We start from the raw sequence: 18,304 nt of genomic DNA on the forward strand, positions 1-18,304 counted from the left end.
TGCCCTGGCTCCAAAGAGGCCCCCCAAAAGTTTTTGCCACTCTGCTTCCAGTTCATTTCATATCAGGAGGCTACCAGGCTGCCTCAGAATTTTAATCTGAAACCACACTGGTCCCAGACTCCCTGGATCCCCATAGGCAGCAGTGCCATTCATCACAAGGGGGACCATCAGTATTCAACGTAGGTCTTATTGTGAGGCGCTCCAGCCTCCTCCCAGTTCAAACTTGCAAACTACGCCTGTCTCAGCATCCTTGGGTCCCGCTGGGGAAACTATGTTCCCAACCACCGGAGCGGATTTCAGGTTTGAGGGGCTGAAGACTTCCAGCAGTACTCCCCTGCTTCTCTGCAGCTTTGGTCTCCCTCCCTTAAAGGCTGGAAGAGGTACTGGAAACGATGGAACTATTGCCAGTTAGGTTATGGGTGCCGAATGTAAATTAACCCTTAAAAAAAGTAAAAGATGGGATGTGAAGCTGCTTCATCATGCAGAGGAATGGGAGAATACTGCTGGATGTCTATACACACACACACACACACACACACATTGATTCTTCATCATGGAGAGACCATGTAATATATATATATATATATATATATATATATATATATATATATATATATATATAGGCAGAAATCCAAGCGCTTTAGTCTTTATGAAGACATAGTCCTTGACAATGTCTTAGTAAAGGCGAAAGCGCTTGGATTTTTGTCTCGTTTTCCTCTGGTTTTCGCTTATTTAATGAATTCACGTGTATCTACTGAAATTTATAGTATGTATATATATACATATATATATTTATATTTATATTTACATTTATATTTACATTTATATTTATATTTATATATGCATTATAGCTGCTTCATCAAGGAAAGAGGAACACCACAGCTGCAGGGGAATCCGAGAGTATTTCCGTTTGTCTGCTCGCACATACACATACATCCAACAGTACACCCCTACCACTGCAGCTGTGGTGTCCCTTTCTCCATGATGAAGCAGCTATGTATATTTATGCAGACTTAATGTGTCAAGGAAGAAAAGCGATTTCGACTTTTCGTATGGTCGTTTTGGTACAGTTTGGATGTTCGAGGAAGTAGGGACTGTTTACTGCAACCACTGTCGTAGAGTTTGTACATATATTGTTCTGATATACATACTTAATATAGACACTTGTATACATACTTAATATAGACACTTGTATCATTGTTTTGATACTTTATGAATGCGATTGACATTATTTGCGCCTATCAAAATATTTTAGTAGAAGTATAATAAGTATGTCACTTGTAACAAACAGTATTACAGACAAAAAATATATGTGATGATTCCATGTTATTTGACATGTATGCAGTCCTACGCTCATTATATAATTAGGACTACAGATTTTGTTCGTAGATAATCCATTGTAACTATCACCGCAGTCGAACAGCGTTTTACTGGGTGTTCGATTTTAGGTGTGGATTCCGTTCTGTTCCCTGTTGTAGATTACCTCGAAGTGGAGGCGTACAATTTACCTAAAAGTTTTCAGCGTTTTGGGTCCGTAAAATGGAGAGAGAGAGAGAGAGAGAGAGAGAGAGAGAGAGAGAGAGAGAGAGAGTCTTTGGTTTTTATACCCACTCTGGAAGTTAGAGCAGTTAGAAGACAACTGAAGCTTTTAGCCCTTTCGTCCATCTTTACACTCGGTAATTAGGTTAAAATGTAGTAAAAAAATTTCTCTTATTTGTAAAAATAAAGAGGATAGTGTACCCTTCGGTGAAGGCAATAAGTACTAGAGGTTAGGTTTACCTCAATCTGGTTCATTCTGTTTATCTTCTTGTAATGGAAGATATATTGAATTACTGCGCCTCCTGCTAACCCCTCCTGCGGTAGGGTCTCTCTCTCTCTCTCTCTCTCTCTCTCTCTCTCTCTCTCTCTCTCTCTCTCTCTCTCTCTCTCTCTCTCTCTCTCTCTCTCTCTCTGAGTTACATTTTTGTTACTGCACATTAAATCTGTTAGAATTATGCCTTTAGGTAATGCTGGCTTTCATTGTAAACCTGATGTAGTACTATAGGTGTAATGTCCAAATTGTATTTTACTATCGATAAATATTTTTACAAGATTTCAAAGAAGTATTGGTTATTGTTGTTGTTGTTGTTGTTGGTTGGTTGGTTGTGTGTGTGTTTGCGCTTTTTTTCAAAATGGAATCATTTTCCGGAAGTAGCTATGAATGGAAGTATGTTAGAATTTGTTCTGAATTTGGTACACTAAAATGACCCCCTATATGGTTCCTGCGTTGCTAATGTTGTATGTTAATGAGATGCGTTGAAAATTTCATGCGTGGTAAGTTTAGAATTTCAAAGTTTGCAAATTCCCAAGTTACCGTAGCCGGCTCCTGTCTCGGGCTGGAGGATGCTTATCCAAGATCATTAGCTTGTTTTCTTTGATGCTTTGTGCTTTGTAACTCTGTGTGTTTTTGTAGTTTTAGTCTGTTTCTGTAGTTTTACAATGAAGTGAGGGTTTGTTTTTTAATGAGACACCATTGTAGTCGGAACATGTTCGGAAATGGAGAAGTTTAGTTTCCTTTCTTATAGTGTCCCTTGATACATTAAATTCCTTGGTGCAGTGATATTTAGATAGCTGAGTTTGTTAATTTTCGTAGTAAGACCAAGCAAAATAAGCAATTGATTGCCAGCAAGGTTTTTGCTCAGATTAATAAATGTTCTCGGGAGTTTTGATTCTGAAGTGATGTCTTTCAGCTAATAAATGAGAGTGACTACATTTCGCCAGAATGTATGAAGACTCGGTCATGTATACGCTGCTGTGAATATTTATTTCAAGTTATATCTTTCATTGGCAGTATTATAGTGGATCTAACTGTTAAGTACGTTTGCCATTAAATTTAGGGCCTGCATACTTCTCGCCCATAAGCAGTAAGTGCTTCCACGGAGTTTGGTCTTGGGTAGGTCATTTCTCAAGTTACCGCGCTGAAGCAAAGGAAATTATGCTTAGAACTCGAGAGAGAAGCAGTGAGGCCGAGGACACAAGAGTTCCCGAAGCCATTCTGGTGGCAGTTTAAGTGCGTCGTTTAAGAACTCTTTCACTGGCACCATCCAGTTCTCTCTCTCTCTCTCTCTCTCTCTCTCATTGTGCGTTCTTGGTTAATTTCGAACCGATAATATCCATTGAGTAAGGACTGTCTGTTAGGGGCTCTGATATTTCCTGTTCACTTTGCATATAACCAACCAAAAGATGAAATCCCTGAAATTTTAACATCTAGGTAAACGTTTCAGGAGAAAGTCGGAGTAAATTTTAGCTAAAGTTAACTGATTCCATGTCATGGCATTTTTGTATTTTCGAACGCCATTGAAAAAAGATGCCACCAAAGAGGGGTATTAATTCAAACATTTCCTAGTTCGGTATGCGCTTAAAAATGTGGCTTCGTAAACTCGGCGTTTTATCTGCTTTAGTTACATATGAACAGCAAATATATAAATTGTGATATTTTGGACGTTTCTGTGACTTTAGGTTTTTAAATGATCATGCATTTTTGAGGCAGCGGCTTTGTATTATGGCATTTTTAGCTGTGATAATGTCACCTCTAAGATTGGTATCCATATTGTGTTGGTTGTGAATTTTAGTCCACGGTCAATCATGTTGAAAGTCTTTTTTTTTTTTAACCTTTCCAGTCTTAGTTTGTGTTTTGTCACTTTTGCATTATCTTTCATACCATAGTTGTGCATTTTAACACCAATTTTCCAATTGCGTCGTTTATTGGTCGTTTTGTTTACGTTCATATTATGCTGTTACATTATTTGACATTCCCGTAATTTTTGCCTGTGTTGTGTTGAAATGGCTTTATATTTGAAAGGAACTATTTAAAAGTTCCTTTCACCATTAATTTCTTTCTTCGGTTTAACATGTTTTTGTTCTCTTTCCTACATTTTAACATTTCTGTGTAAGATAATGCATATTTTTTTACCTTTCCCTATTTGTCCATTTCCAACTTGTCAATTTTAGTTCCACCGTAACGTTTTTATTCCCACTTTTCCTTTTCTGTAGTTACTGTTTTAGGATTTACATCCTTAATGCGTTGGTGCATTTGTGTGTTTCCATTTCCTACATGATTAATGACCTGTTATTGTGGGCTTTTCTTGAGGGCTAATGATGTTGGTGTCAAGGGACCCCATTAAGGGTCACTGTTTTCGTCCAGAGGCTACGGATAGCATATCTTGGTGGTAGGGGTGTGCGTGTGTGTATTTGAGCGAGCGTGTTTACGTGTTTTCTTGTTTGTACGCCTGTAATATGTACACATGTATGCGTGCGTAGGTACGTGAAAATTGATATGTATTGGCATACATTTTCTTTATTATTCTCGGTTTCTTTGAAAGTTATTAGCCAAGTGTTTTTGCTTCTGAAATGTAACGTAGATATTCCAGTTTACTTACAAAGAGTTTTGAAATATTTTACGCTACTGCTAAAGAACATCGTAAATTAAAGGCCACATAACTTACCTTAATATATATATTCCTCGTACGATACAGAAATAAACAGACCTTTACTGCTGCTATGGCCTCATTACCTTCCGTAAACTAGTGAAGGGCACATTGGTACTCACCTGGAACAGATATAAATAATTGTTAATAGTGTGTACTGTAAATAATGTATATTTTTGTAAAAGAAATTTTAATTAATACTTACTAACTTTGAATGGCAAATTGTAAAGTAAGAAAGATTCGTCTGCAAAACTAATTGACACTGGACAGAATGTATACAGTTGCTTATCACAGTAAAATATGCGGGAGACGAAGAAACATATGGACGAAATCATTGTGCAGAGATATGATGATGATAATGATATGTATAATAATGGTGATAATAATATCCTTTATTTCATCTCAGCCCATATACATGGAATATACAAAGTAAAGGCAATACAATACTCACAATCTATTACACGCATTAATATAGTAGATAAATATTATAATCGGTAATATCCACACAGTTGCTGAAGAATTAGAAGAAATAATGTATTCAAAGTAATGGTAATGACAGTAACAATATTGAGAATGAATACTTGACTACGAGTTATGATCTAATTAGAAAGCGATGTCGGTTCATTAACGCCGTTGCATCCAGCGGGCACCAGAGTATCGATTATGATTGTAATGGCGAAGAGCGAAAAAACACACAGTACTTTAACTCAGCACGCATCGGTTAATGTATAAGCTGATTCTCTAAGGTTAAAAGCAGTAGTCTATATAATGGGAAAACAAAAGCTACTCCTAGTATTTTGTTTCGTAATTTTTCTCCACTCTGTACTTGCTATTCCGTTTTAGCTGCACTACTGCTGTGAACAAAACGCATAAGTTGAATAATCCAATACTTGTAAATTTGCGTTTTATTTCAGTACTCTCTCATTTGAGCTGAACTTTAGAAATATGGTACGGCTGCTATGGGATATGCCAAAAAGCCATTATCACGTTTGCAAGTTTTCGTGGAAAACTCTTAACGCAGTATTTAAAAAAAAAAAAAAAAAAAAAAAAAAAACTTTAAGTGCACATCCATCAAGGTAAAAAAAGGCGTACCCTTCGTTCTATAGCAGCAGAATGAAACACCTGTGTTATATTCAGTTAAACAGGCCTCATCATTATGCTTTTACTCATGAACATCTTAAGCAGTGTATAACAGAGCATAGCTATAGTTATGCAATTTCTACCACCGACGGTTCCGAATCTTCATCTGGCGTACGATTTGCCTCATTATCACATTATGAAAACCTCAGTTCTTTACCCATTAATGCTTTGGTTCTCATGATAATGTCTGCAATATAATCAGCAATTAAGTTTATTAAAAACAATCTTGCTCAAATACTTGTAATATTCACTGCTTACTGAAGGGCTTTAAAAACTTAACCCTCTTAAATGATTGTTTAAACTATTTCTTCAGCAACGAAAGTTTTCATACCAAAATTATATTAGGAAGCCGGTATAAGCGTTGAAATATATTGGAATATCCTTACTCTTATAGGCAATAAAAGAAATGAAGATATTTATAAAGGAGCTATAGTTGCGACTTTGATTAGACCAAATGTATTTATTCTTAGTTATTCTTTATTCTCAAAAACATATCATCCTCAAGAAATGGCAGACACTGGAAATAATGGATCTAGTAGTAACAAATTAACGTAAACTAAACCCCGAGTTTGTATGGACCAGTCCCCTAATACAGAACACACCACTCTTGGTTGAATATATTTTATGTCGCACTACAGTATTCAACCAACAAGGAAAATAGAATTTTTGACACAAGGTAACGTTAGAATCTTCAAAACAAAGTTTGTTGACGATACTAAATTTGTTGGAAGGAGTTGTAATAATTAATAAAATAGGGTCTGGTCCAGTTTAACTGTCAAGTTATAGTCAAAGGTGCTGCTTCGTTAAGAGCTCGGCAACCCTACTTTACATCCTATATAGGGATAGTTCTATTAGTGCCCCCCATGTTGCAAAGTAGGCATGAATGGAGATGTTTGCACCGTCCCCTTGACGCTACCTACACACTTTCTCTCTCTCTCTCTCTCTCTCTCTCTCTCTCTCTCTCTCTCTCTCTCTCTCTCTCTCTCTCTCTCTCTGCCAACTTTCATAACTTCCACGGAATCAAGATTCTTCTTTAGCCAGATCAAGTACCCGAATGCGAAGCGACGAACACTTCTTGTGAGCATAAAGGAGATATAACTGAATTCGTTCATACATACATGTGTATATATACATTATATATATATATATATATATATATATATATATATATATATATATACAACATTATATATAATAATTATATATGTATATTATATATATATATATATATATATATATATATATATACCCAACCTCTGTAACTATTATAACAATTAGTCTTAGCTCAGCTTTGTCGTTTTCTCCCAGTTTCACTTTTAGAGAGCCGTCTGCTTGATCTCTCTTATTTTCTGGATCTTTTTATTTTGCAGTCCAACGATTCTAGCTCCTCAGAGGTTCACCGTCTTAAGCGCTCAGTGACCGAAAGTGGCTCATTGCTTTACCTTGACAGCCTTATTTTCAAAAGTCGAATACACTTCACTTTACAACCAGCATAGTACCTTTCAGGCCTCATGATCAGCGTTGCCGCCTGCTGCGACAATGGACTTATTATGCCCTTCGCTTGTATCTGAATCCCTTTTCACGTTTCCTAGACATTTGGTTTTTTTTTTAGGGCAATATGTAGACATGTTTGTATCAGTAAAAACACGAATATACTTTTGCTTATCAGTTTTTACTTTTAAATGAACCCTTTTCCAATGAGGTCTTTATGTTGACCACAGCTTCCCATTTTGTGGATTCCCTGTGTCGTACGACCAGTTTTCATCTTTACTATCCATTTTGTGGATTCCCTGTGTCGTACGACCAGTTTTCATCTTTACTATCCAAATTCAGAGTATTAAAGAAAATAGTATCTGGATTCACTCTAGAAATTTGGCCGTTTCAAAGTAGATTATAATGTATTTGACAGATCCCTCTTTTGAGAATATTTATTGTACATCATTCGTTGATGGAACAATTCTTAGAATCATGGAAGGGCCAGACATAAATAGTACTAGAAATATGGTATATTTTATTTGTATTATCATGAAGTCTCACGTGTTAAGTTAGCGTCCAACACTAAAATGCATGGCAGCTAGTTATCTTCACCTTTGTATTTTCTAAAATAATTTTTCGAGTCATTAGCAGTAATGGGAAAGTGTTTTGATATAAAATATTTTCTTTTTTGTGTCACGTGGCGGACAGCAAAACGTTCCAAAGTCCTTGTGATTAATAGGGTCTTTTCAAGTAAAATGTTATTTTCTTAAAAAAAAAAAATCGTGGTGTGGTTCCAAAGAAGTTGCAGAGTCTTTAAGAATAGTCTTTCTTTTAAAGCAGTTGAGGAGGTGATTAAAGGTAATTGTCGGAGATCGGAAACTTTTAAAATAATGGTCTTCCAGAGTAGTGATTCTAGGAATCTTTGCAACACCTGACTTTCTCAACGAGAGAGAGAGAGAGAGAGAGAGAGAGAGAGAGAGAGAGAGAGAGAGAGAGAGAGAGAGACTCGTGGGCTCAGGCGTTGCTCATCACGCAAGTCAAACAGGAAGTGTATGTGACTTCCATCTAGAAAAAGGTACCACTAGTATTCTCAGGTCTTAATGTCTTTAAATCAGTTATTTGTTTGCTTGTTCTGATTATTGTAGATAATCAGCTGTTACATACTGTTAGCCTGTAATGCGTTGTTAATATTACTTTTATCGTTGCTGCTGCTGTTAATCAAACTGACTCAAACCCACAATTATTAGGTAATATGAGTGACTATGGTACAGGATGAAGGAGAAATAAAGTTTCCGTCAGAAGCAAAAAAAAAAAAATGCTATGATACTGTGAGTTGATACTTTGGTCGTGTGATTCTTACTTCTAAGTGATAAAAGGGCCAGTGAAGATATTAAGCAACCACAGGTGCCATGAGGCTTACCTTTAAAATGTACCTTTAAAATGATATAATATATGGTAATAAAGGATCGAAACAACATATTGTAGTACGAAGCTAAATCCTCAGGTAATGATGAACTGGCTAAACAACTTTTGTAGTGTGAGACTTACATTTATTAAGAATTTGTACGGGTTAACAAAGGTATGCAAAGAACTGCTTGGAGTGTAAGGCTTAATTCTAAAGTAATATTTATCAATAAAGGCTAAAAAAAAAGGAAAAAGAAAAGTAAACGTGCCAGATTTCATCATATGGGTTTTCTAGCTCAGTCTTGATGGCAGTTGGTAGTAAGCATTTCGGTTCAGTCACGTTTTTTGAATTGACGTGCAGGGAAAAGAAGGTGATGGCGGGTCACGTGCAGCTGTCGCTGTTGTGTTTGGAAGAAGCTTGTGTGTATATATATATATATATATATATATATATATATATATATATATATATATATATATATATATACACACACAACACACACACACATACATACAGTGTACATATATATACATACACATATATATTAATGTATGTAATATCGGTTTGAGTGTTGTATGCGCTCAGAAATGTTATGATTTCAAAACTGTATTTAATTATAACATTTGATGGCAGTGTTGTTTTGGAGTTGCACATCTTAGTTATTCGCTTATTTCTTTTATCGATTTGATAAGGGAAAACGTAGACATTTGGCTCTTAACTAAACCGCATGATCTTGAGAACTGGCAGTAATCGTTGAAATGAAAGGCCATTTGGCGCCAACTGAATTCTCGTCTGATCCCGGTTAGAGTCGAAATAGAAAGGGCGCGGGATGATGAGGAGTTTACTTGTGGTACCAAATTTCCTTACAATATGGGCAGCCATTTCAGCATTTAATGTTTTTGGCATATATGTATAAAAATACTTTAGAAATGTAGGTTTTACTTTCTTGCTCTTTACTAGCGATACAGCAGGAAATGTTAATCCTTGAATCTTGTATGCGTAATCAGACGACGTTAAAGCCATTATTGAGCTTCTGTCTCCCAGGTTGATGAGCATGCTTTATCTTATAAGAATCCAGAATGCAAACTTCGAAGGATTATCAGGTTTTATATACAAACTTTCCTTAAATAATAGAGCTGCAGTTTGTAACGTGAAAATCTGCCTATTTTAGTAGCGCTGCAGTTTGTAACGTGAAAATTTGCCTATTTGTAGGATATGTAGTCATAAAAGGTACTTAGGTGACACCAGTGTCGCAACCTGTCGTAGGCTGCAAATGCTTCGTTTGGTAGCGAAATTGTTGCCAGCTTTGCTGCGTCACGCTCCAAGCGTTGAACGATGTGGGACAGTCGTCAAACAAAGAAATATTTGTTTGGCGATGAATTCCCCTGATGATTTCCAACTATCAGGGACCAGCCATTTATTGACGCGTTTTGTTTGTAGCTTTTAATGTACATGAATAAATCGATTCATTTGTTAACAGCACCGTTAACTTGGTAGCCTGGGATAGGAAAAGTATTTATTGAAAGTTTATGGCACCAGTGTACTAGAGATAGTTCCTCTTAGTGAACGATTTGTTTTCGTGCTCGTCGACCAATCTGGTGGTCCGAAGTTCGATTCTCTGCCCGGCCAAACCGGAATGATAAAAATTTATTCCTGGTGATAAAAATTCATTTCTCGATATAATGTGGTCCGGATCCCACAATAAGCTGTAGGTCCCGTTGTTACGAAACAAATTGGTTCCTAACCAGGTAAAACATCTAATCCTTTATTCCTTGTACAGTTTAGAAATGAACTGTACAAGGAGTAGAGTACAAACACAATAATGTGTGTCTGTGTGTATATATATATATATATATATATATATATATATATGTATGTATGTTGTATGTATATATAGTAGTATATATATTTACATATTTACATATATCTATATATATTATATATATATATATATATATATATATATATATATAAATATATATATGTGTGTATGTATGTTATGTGTGTGTGTGTGTATATATATATATATATATATATATATATATTTATATAATATCATATATATATATATATATATATATATATATATAACTACTTTTTCTTAGTAAGGAGTAACTTCACTGAAAAAAGGAGCATGGTAGTAACTGCTGCGTTCGTCTTTTAATTGTTGAATCAGGAAAAATCCCCTTTGCAATAAAACACTCCCACATCGTATACCTAGCAGTTCATATTCTCCCAAAGAAGTTTCCCATCTACACACATTATGCCACTCAACTTGATCTTGCAAGCGCAGTCACTACATTTTCTGTCTTTCTTCCCAAAAGTTCAAATAGTACACCCTTTCCACCAAATAATACACCCTTTTCACCAGCTTATGGACCGTTATATGAACAAACTACGTTAAACCTCTTGGATTCGTCATTTTCCAATGCTAAATTTTTTTTTGTTAGCATTTTCAACCGTTCCTACCCCACTCTTCAATCCCCGTACTTCATTTAAACATCTTTCATTTTTGTATACTTGTATTTGCCTTCAACGTCCTTAGAAGTGGATCTGTTGCTGGATTGTTTTTTTATGAATAATTGTAAATCTTGGTGGAGTGGGTTTTTTTTTTATTGCATGATGTTGGCTTTGTTTGGTGCATCATTTTTTCTAATAAGTACACTATTGCTCTAGGGGAGAGAGAACAGTAGTACTCCAGTTGGTTAAATTAACATGAAAACTTGGCACTCGTAACATGTGAACTTTCCTCCTCAAAGTTTTTGACTTTCGATCAGGAGATTGTGGAGAATACTTGAAGATCGTAGAATATGATAAAGAAGATGCTTGTATTTTAATGTAACTCTCTCTCTCTCTCTCATCTCTCTAGCCTCTCTCTCTCTTCTCGTCATTAATATAATATATATATATATTATAATATATATATATATATATATATATATATATGTATATATACACATATACATGCACACCAACTTTAAGGTATATATATATATATATATATATATATATATACATATATACATATATACCATATATATATATATATATATATATATATATATATATACACATACACTACACACACACACACACACACACACACACACATTCATATACACAAACATATACATACATACATACCAACTTTAAGGATCGACTCCAGGACAGGCATCGGTCAAAATCACATTCATGTTTTTAACAGCGGAATCATGAATGAACCCGTTTCGAACAGTTTTCATCAAACTGTGCATAACCCTCTCAGGATTCCTTCAGTGTCAATCTAAGTCATATGCTTTTTTTTCATCCATTTGTTATCACTCATTCTTAGCAAATGACCAAGCAGTCTGACAACATTGTAGTCCATCGTTCCATCAACGTTAACATTTTTACGACTCAATTTATGTACCCAAATTGTTCGCCATATCAGTTTATGTAACATCACTACGCAAACGGTTCAAACTTCAAACTTATTTATTTTTCCGTCACGTTCAAAATCTCTCTTCAGTACCATAAAAGAGTTGGCTTGTGTGTATGAATGTATTTCTTTGTTCATACCCTAGGATTATTCCTGGTCATGCACTGCACAGGCCCAGTCCAATTGGCCTGAATGGAAAATGAAACACTTAAAATTCAGTGAAAACCTGGTTTATGTTTGCAATGATCCCAATTCCACAGGCGAATAATGTTATTGCGTCTCTTTGTTCAAATGTTCTGTAATAGGCCTATTCTTGTTTATTCTTGGGGGAGCTGTAAAAGATCAGAGTTAAAGGTCGGCCTATTAGGAAGAGGGGAAGAAAACGCTCTCTCTCTCTCTCTCTCTCTCTCTCTCTCTCTCTCTCTCTCTCTCTCTCTCTCATTCTTCCGGTGAATTGGGGCAAGATGGAAATGAAAAGAAATGAACTGCCACTGAAAATTCCAGCCAGTAAAAGAAAGTTAGTCCCTTGAGAAGACCCGGATGAAGTTAGGGAATAAGATAGAGTCGTTGGCCTTCTGGTTTTGGGGAGTAGGATAATGAAGGGAGAAAGAAGGGGCAGGAGGAGGACTGTGGGCTAGATTTTGGGGCGGAGACGCTTCGACTTAATGATGTTCTCAGGAAAAACGTAAGGCGGAAGAAATATCCTGATGGCTTGTGTGATGAGACGGATAATTTGGTGCCGGAAGTGGCAGGCTGATTGCCAATTTTTCATCCTATTTTTAATTGTTGGCCTATCCTTGTTCGGAGAGTTGACCTGAGAAATCTAAAGAGCTTTAGGCCACACACACATGCTCGAGTTTTTATTATTATTATTATTATTATTATTATTATTATATATTCATTATTATTATATATGATCATATTATATAATATATTTAAGAGGAGAAGGTGAAAGGAGATAATCTCGCAAAGAAAAAAATGCATAAAAAAATTGAAGCAGGATTTATTTGTCATAACGGTAAATGTCTGTCTGTCCTTTATTAATGTGGGCATTAGTATAAATACGAGTGAGAAATGTATAAATCTAAGCAAAGAAAATCATCCTAACATAAAGATTGGAAACCTTCCTTATCCATTTTTTCCCCGGGAGTTGCTTCAGATATCGTTCCTCGCAGTGAAAAGAGATGGCGCGCGTGACCCCTTTGATAAGGGCTTTCAAGAAGCCGTTGATCAGAAATTTTTCATTTTGGGGTGGGGTGGAATGGGGATGCTGCCGATAAATTCTCTAGGATTTTCTTCCGGTCCTCCAACATTTCCCGTCCCACCCTCCTCCCTAACCCCACCCCAACCTCAACCCCGACCATCAGAGCCGTGGGGAGAACGGCATAAAATTCAGCCAGACCCGGAATTCATTTCCTTATGCAGAAGGCAGAGTTTGTTCCAGTACTCGTCTTGACGTGGCTAATCTTGCCTCAAATGGGACACGTTTTTAGTTGCGTGAAACGACTTACATATATTTGTTAAAGCTGGGAGACCACCTCATTTTTTATTTAAAGACTTGGCTGCATTTACCTGAATGTAACTTAGATGCAGCTTATAAGTGATACAAAACTCAGTTTTGGAAATGGATGTTGCTTTTATTAACCTGAGAGCAATTTAGAGGCAGCTTTAAATGATACAAAGCTCAGTTTTGGGAATGAATGTTGCTTTTATCAAAATGAAAGATGGCTGCTTATGCTGGAAATGAAACGTCACTCGTTTTTATGTAAAATTCGATGTTGATGCTTTTGCCCAAAGGGAGCACAGCTAATGTGCTGATAGTAGGACATGCTAGGCGTTGAGTAAAATGTGTCGTGACTGAGTTGAATAAAGTGGTTCGTGGCTGCATGTGTGAAATAGGATACGGTTGGTGTTGAGTAAGTGGGTTTTGGCTGGTGTTGATTGAATGGGTCATTTCTTTTGTTGAAAAAATAAGTCGTGACAGATGTTTAATACATGGGCCATGGCTGCTAGTATTGGAAATGGAACCTGGCTGGTAGTGAGTGGATGATCGTGTTTTTGTGTTTGATGTTGAATAAAATGGTCTATGGCTGGTGACATTTGAAATAAGTCATGGCATGGGTTAAATTAATGTATCATGGCTCTTGACTTTAACCAGTGGGCATGGCTGCTATTAAAAATAGGTCAAGGGGCTGGTGCTTGAAATCGTGTATAATGAAAGAGTGCTCTGACTTCTAGCATTGAAAAGGAACGTGAAATGGGTAGTGGATCAGGATGTCTCAAGTAAAATGGGACGAGGGTGGTGTTGAATGATGTAGATCATGGATGATTGCACTTGAAATGGAACATGGCAGCGTTGAAGACATGGATTATGGCTTGGGGCACTTGCGTTGAATCAAATCATTCATGGCTGCTTGCACTTAATTAGGACACCTCTGTTGTTGAATAAGCGGATCAGTGCTGCGGGCAATTGAATTGGAATATCTGGTGTTAAATAAAAGTAAGTCATGGTTTCTTCCACTTAAAATGGGACAAGGCTGGTGTTGAATACAGGAGCCAGCGCCTCAGTGGCGTGGTTGGTATGGTATTGCCGTCCCACCTCGGTGGTCGCGGGTTCGATTCTCGGCCATTCCATTGAGGAGTGAGAGATGTGTATTTCTGGTGATAGAAGTTCACTCTCGACGTGGTTTGGAAGTCACGTAAAGCCGTTGGTCCCGTTGCTGAATAACCACTGGTTCCATGCAACGTAAAAACACCATACAAACAAATAAACAATACACGAGCCATGGTGAATAGGGATGCCAAGAGCTGAATAAAATGCATCATGGCTGCTTCCAATTGAAATGGGATGTGGTTGGTATTGAAGAAATCGAACATGGCTATTGTTCAATAAATGGGCCATGGCTTACGGCACTTGTAGTACGACGGATTGTGGTTGCTGGCAATTGATGAGGTGAAACCTACAAGTGTTGAATAATGTGGGTCATGGGTGTTGGTACTTGAAATAGGACTCTGCTGCTTGCTCATGAGTTGCGACCTTAATGTGTGAAGTAAAAGAATTCATGGCCGTAAGTAGTATGGGTGCTGAATTGAGTTGTTTGCTACATTCAATAGGCTAGTGAAAATTAAGCTTATGAATTAAAAGTGGCGTCACTGTTTTTGTTATTAAATGTACTTATGATTGGTGCTGTTTTATTGTGGGGATGATTTTGTGATGGTCAAGCATTTCCTGTGTTTACAGTTAGGGTTCAGAACAGTTGCAAATTACTCTCTCTCTCTCTCTCTCTCTCTCTCTCTCTCTCTCTCTCTCTCTCTCTCTCTCTCTCTTGCGAATTGAGTTACAGTATATGTCAGAGTTGAAGATGGTCAAAGGTCAGAGATGCAGGTTCTGTTACTTTTCCCCATGTTTTTCTGATCGCTTATCATTTATTTATTGCATGGTCTGCTTAAAGGAGAACTAGGTGAAAAAGTTTACTCTTTTGTTATAGGCATTTTCCGTTTATATTCCGCAGTGACAGAGTCGACTTCCACGACTTTCGATGTATATAAAATATACGAACTAAAAGATTGCTTTTACTGTGAAAGCGTTTTCTTAAGAAATGGAGAATTGATCAGGTTTTGCGCAAACGCTTTACATGTTGGCATGAATGGAAATATTGGTTTGGGGTGGGGGGTGGGGGTGGGGGTTGGGGGTGACTTCCTAATGAAAACTACTGAATGAAATTTGCCGATCAAGCAGATCACTAAGTTTTGGAAAACTCAGAGTAAGAGACCTCGCCGGAAAAATAAAATCGAAAGTGTTCTGCGGCGGATAAATTTTAATGTAATTATGAGTACGTCATATCACCGATGCCTTATAAAGTTATGGCCAACGTATTAATAAAAACTTACGAATAAGAATATGTAATACTCTACTGAGGTAAAAACCTGAAATATAATGATTAGTTACTGATCGTCATTATGTACGTAGTATATTGAAATGCAGGCACCGGTAATTGAAAGTATCGCCAAGAGTCTGAGGAATCTAGTCATACTGAGAAGAAACAAGTGGAATAAGCCTGGAGGAAATAGGATACCGTCATCTGATCTTAGCTGCTGCATCTTTCATACTCAAAACTTCCAACTCCAAGTGAAGATAAGATTAACGCAGGACAAATGAGTAATTGAAACCATAGCTAAATGTTAGGACGAAAGATGAGACAAACTTCAAAATCATCATTAACAGAGTTTATTATATATAATAACATATTTAAAATTGTGCTTACTGTTTTTAAACAACATTTTTATGGACAAGACTATGTGCTGATAAGCTATGATTGTTGATTGGTTTCTTTCGTCAAAACGGTCTTTCGTTAATGAATGTTTTTATCTTTTAGTTTTAATTTTGTTTCATTTTATTACTTTTGTTTTTTATTTCAAGGAATGCAATTTGGCTCATTGTTGCTGTTTTATTTATTCTAAATACTTGTGGACATCTTTATATTACTCTTGATTTTATATCCGTTGTTATGTTTTTTATGCACAGGTACCTAATTTTAGTAGTTTCACATTTTTTATTTATCTAAAATACGGGAAAGAAAATGGCTTTTAAATGATGCAACGTTCATACGCTACGGACCAAGTAAGGATGTCCCAGAGGTCGTTATCATGTACACGCTCACTTGGAAATGAAGAAATGTGGCCCCCGAGGTCCTCTTCCTTTCACCTTCGTGGGGAAAGCTTCAGAAATCTGAAAAGTCTGCAGTATAAAATAACAACCACAAGGTGTCGTCTCTCATTCAACGAAGGTTATATCGCTGCCGCCTTCAGGAACCAACAGCTGTAAGGCGGAAGGGTGCTTTGGGTGAATGAATATATGTTTACGTGAAGTAATTTTATAGTAATTTTGAAAATTTCTCGGCTGTGCAATGTAGGCATTACTTTAAGTCTCTTGGCAGCGCCCCTTCGGCCCCTAGCTGCAACTTCTCTCATTCTTTTTGCAGCGCCTCTATTCAAATTCTTACTAATATATTTCTTTCCACTCTTCTCTTATCAATTGTTTCAAAGATTAGACATTTCTACTTTTAATTTCCCTTTCAGCACTGAATGACCGCATAGGTCCCCCATCTAGTGTAAATTCAAGTTTATGAAACAAAACTGTTGAAGAGATGAAAGCATCGACCGAGTTACTAAATGTTTGCAATATTGCTTATGCTATTTTAGATTTTGTTGCAAATGTGTCTCTTGATTGCAAAAAGTCTTCAGTTTTTGTTAAGAACTCTTAATGTGTGTGTGGCGGACAGTAGGAGAATCGGTAAGCTGCAAAATATATGTGCTATTGTTTTAGAATCACAAGTTAATCATTGTTGGTATTATAAGTTTTGTTAAGTTTAATTTGTGTGGGACCAGTATTTTCATGAGATAAGCAGACGTATGCCTTAGTTTATTCTCTCTCTCTCTCTCTCTTGGTCTAGGTGGGTGTAAATTAATTTCCTTTTATCCTTTATATGTAGAGTATATTTTTTGTAATGTAATGTTTCCACCATAAGGACAGCTGCTGTCATAACCAAAATGCAGTATCAGAATTTTACATCTTTTTATTACCTTTTGTCATCAGTCATTAAAGGATTGTTCAGGACCTCTTAAGCCATTTTTCTTTCTTCGCTTCCTGCTATTCATTTACAGTCTTTGGTAATATACTTAGTAGAGAGGTAGTGCTGTCTGTGTTTGCACCTCATGTGGTGCACCTTTGGCATTACTTGCTCCATCCGCTTTTTACACTTTAACTCTACCTCCTTTCCTCTTATCTTACTGTTCAACCTCTTCCTGTTACTTCTGATAGCAACTGTGGAGTTTTCTCTCCCAGTTCCTTGTACTTTTATCTCCTTTATTTTGTGGATCACTTCATCTTGCTGTCCAGTCACTCCAACTCCCTCCGTCCCATTGACAGCCTTCATTTCAGAAGTCATCACTTCAGATATATATGATTTACAATAATGATTTAAAATGGGATAATATCGCAGGATACATTAACCTCAATGAAACATTTCCTGTGTTTAAATTGCAATTATTTGCTCATTCGCATAATGAAAGTAATCCCATTTGTACCCATTCCCATCTTATATCTTATTCATTCTGGCCATTCCAGTTTTACCACGTATGTCTCAAGCCATTCCGTCGCGTAATTCGTATACATTCATTTCAGCATCTGTATGATTCCAGTCTTTTCGTGCCTGTGATAAGTTTCGTTTCATCATCCCTTCTGGATCTGCTCTTCCTTTCACTCCTCTTTTGTCCAATTTCTGCTTAATTTCAGTTCCTCCATTGTTAACCTGCGCGCAATTTCAGTTCCTCTGTTTGAAGCGTGGCTTTGGTTTCACTCCTCATATGGAATCTTATGTTCTTCCCGTTCTCTTATTT

The 18,304-nt window shown here is 36.7% G+C and overlaps 1 protein-coding gene across 1 annotated transcript in view; it reads right to left on the reverse strand.

Moving 5' to 3' along the window:
- Positions 1-721: 721 nt before the first annotated feature.
- Positions 722-18,304, reverse strand: part of LOC135196152 (uncharacterized) — a 119,051-nt gene continuing 101,468 nt past the window's right edge. The window contains exon 3 of the transcript XR_010310336.1: positions 722-4,588. The gene's annotated coding sequence lies outside the window, so the exon portion shown is untranslated. The remainder of the gene's footprint in view (positions 4,589-18,304) is intronic.

Source organism: Macrobrachium nipponense, chromosome 17 (assembly GCF_015104395.2).
Source record: "Macrobrachium nipponense isolate FS-2020 chromosome 17, ASM1510439v2, whole genome shotgun sequence".
Lineage (NCBI taxonomy): Eukaryota > Metazoa > Arthropoda > Malacostraca > Decapoda > Palaemonidae > Macrobrachium > Macrobrachium nipponense.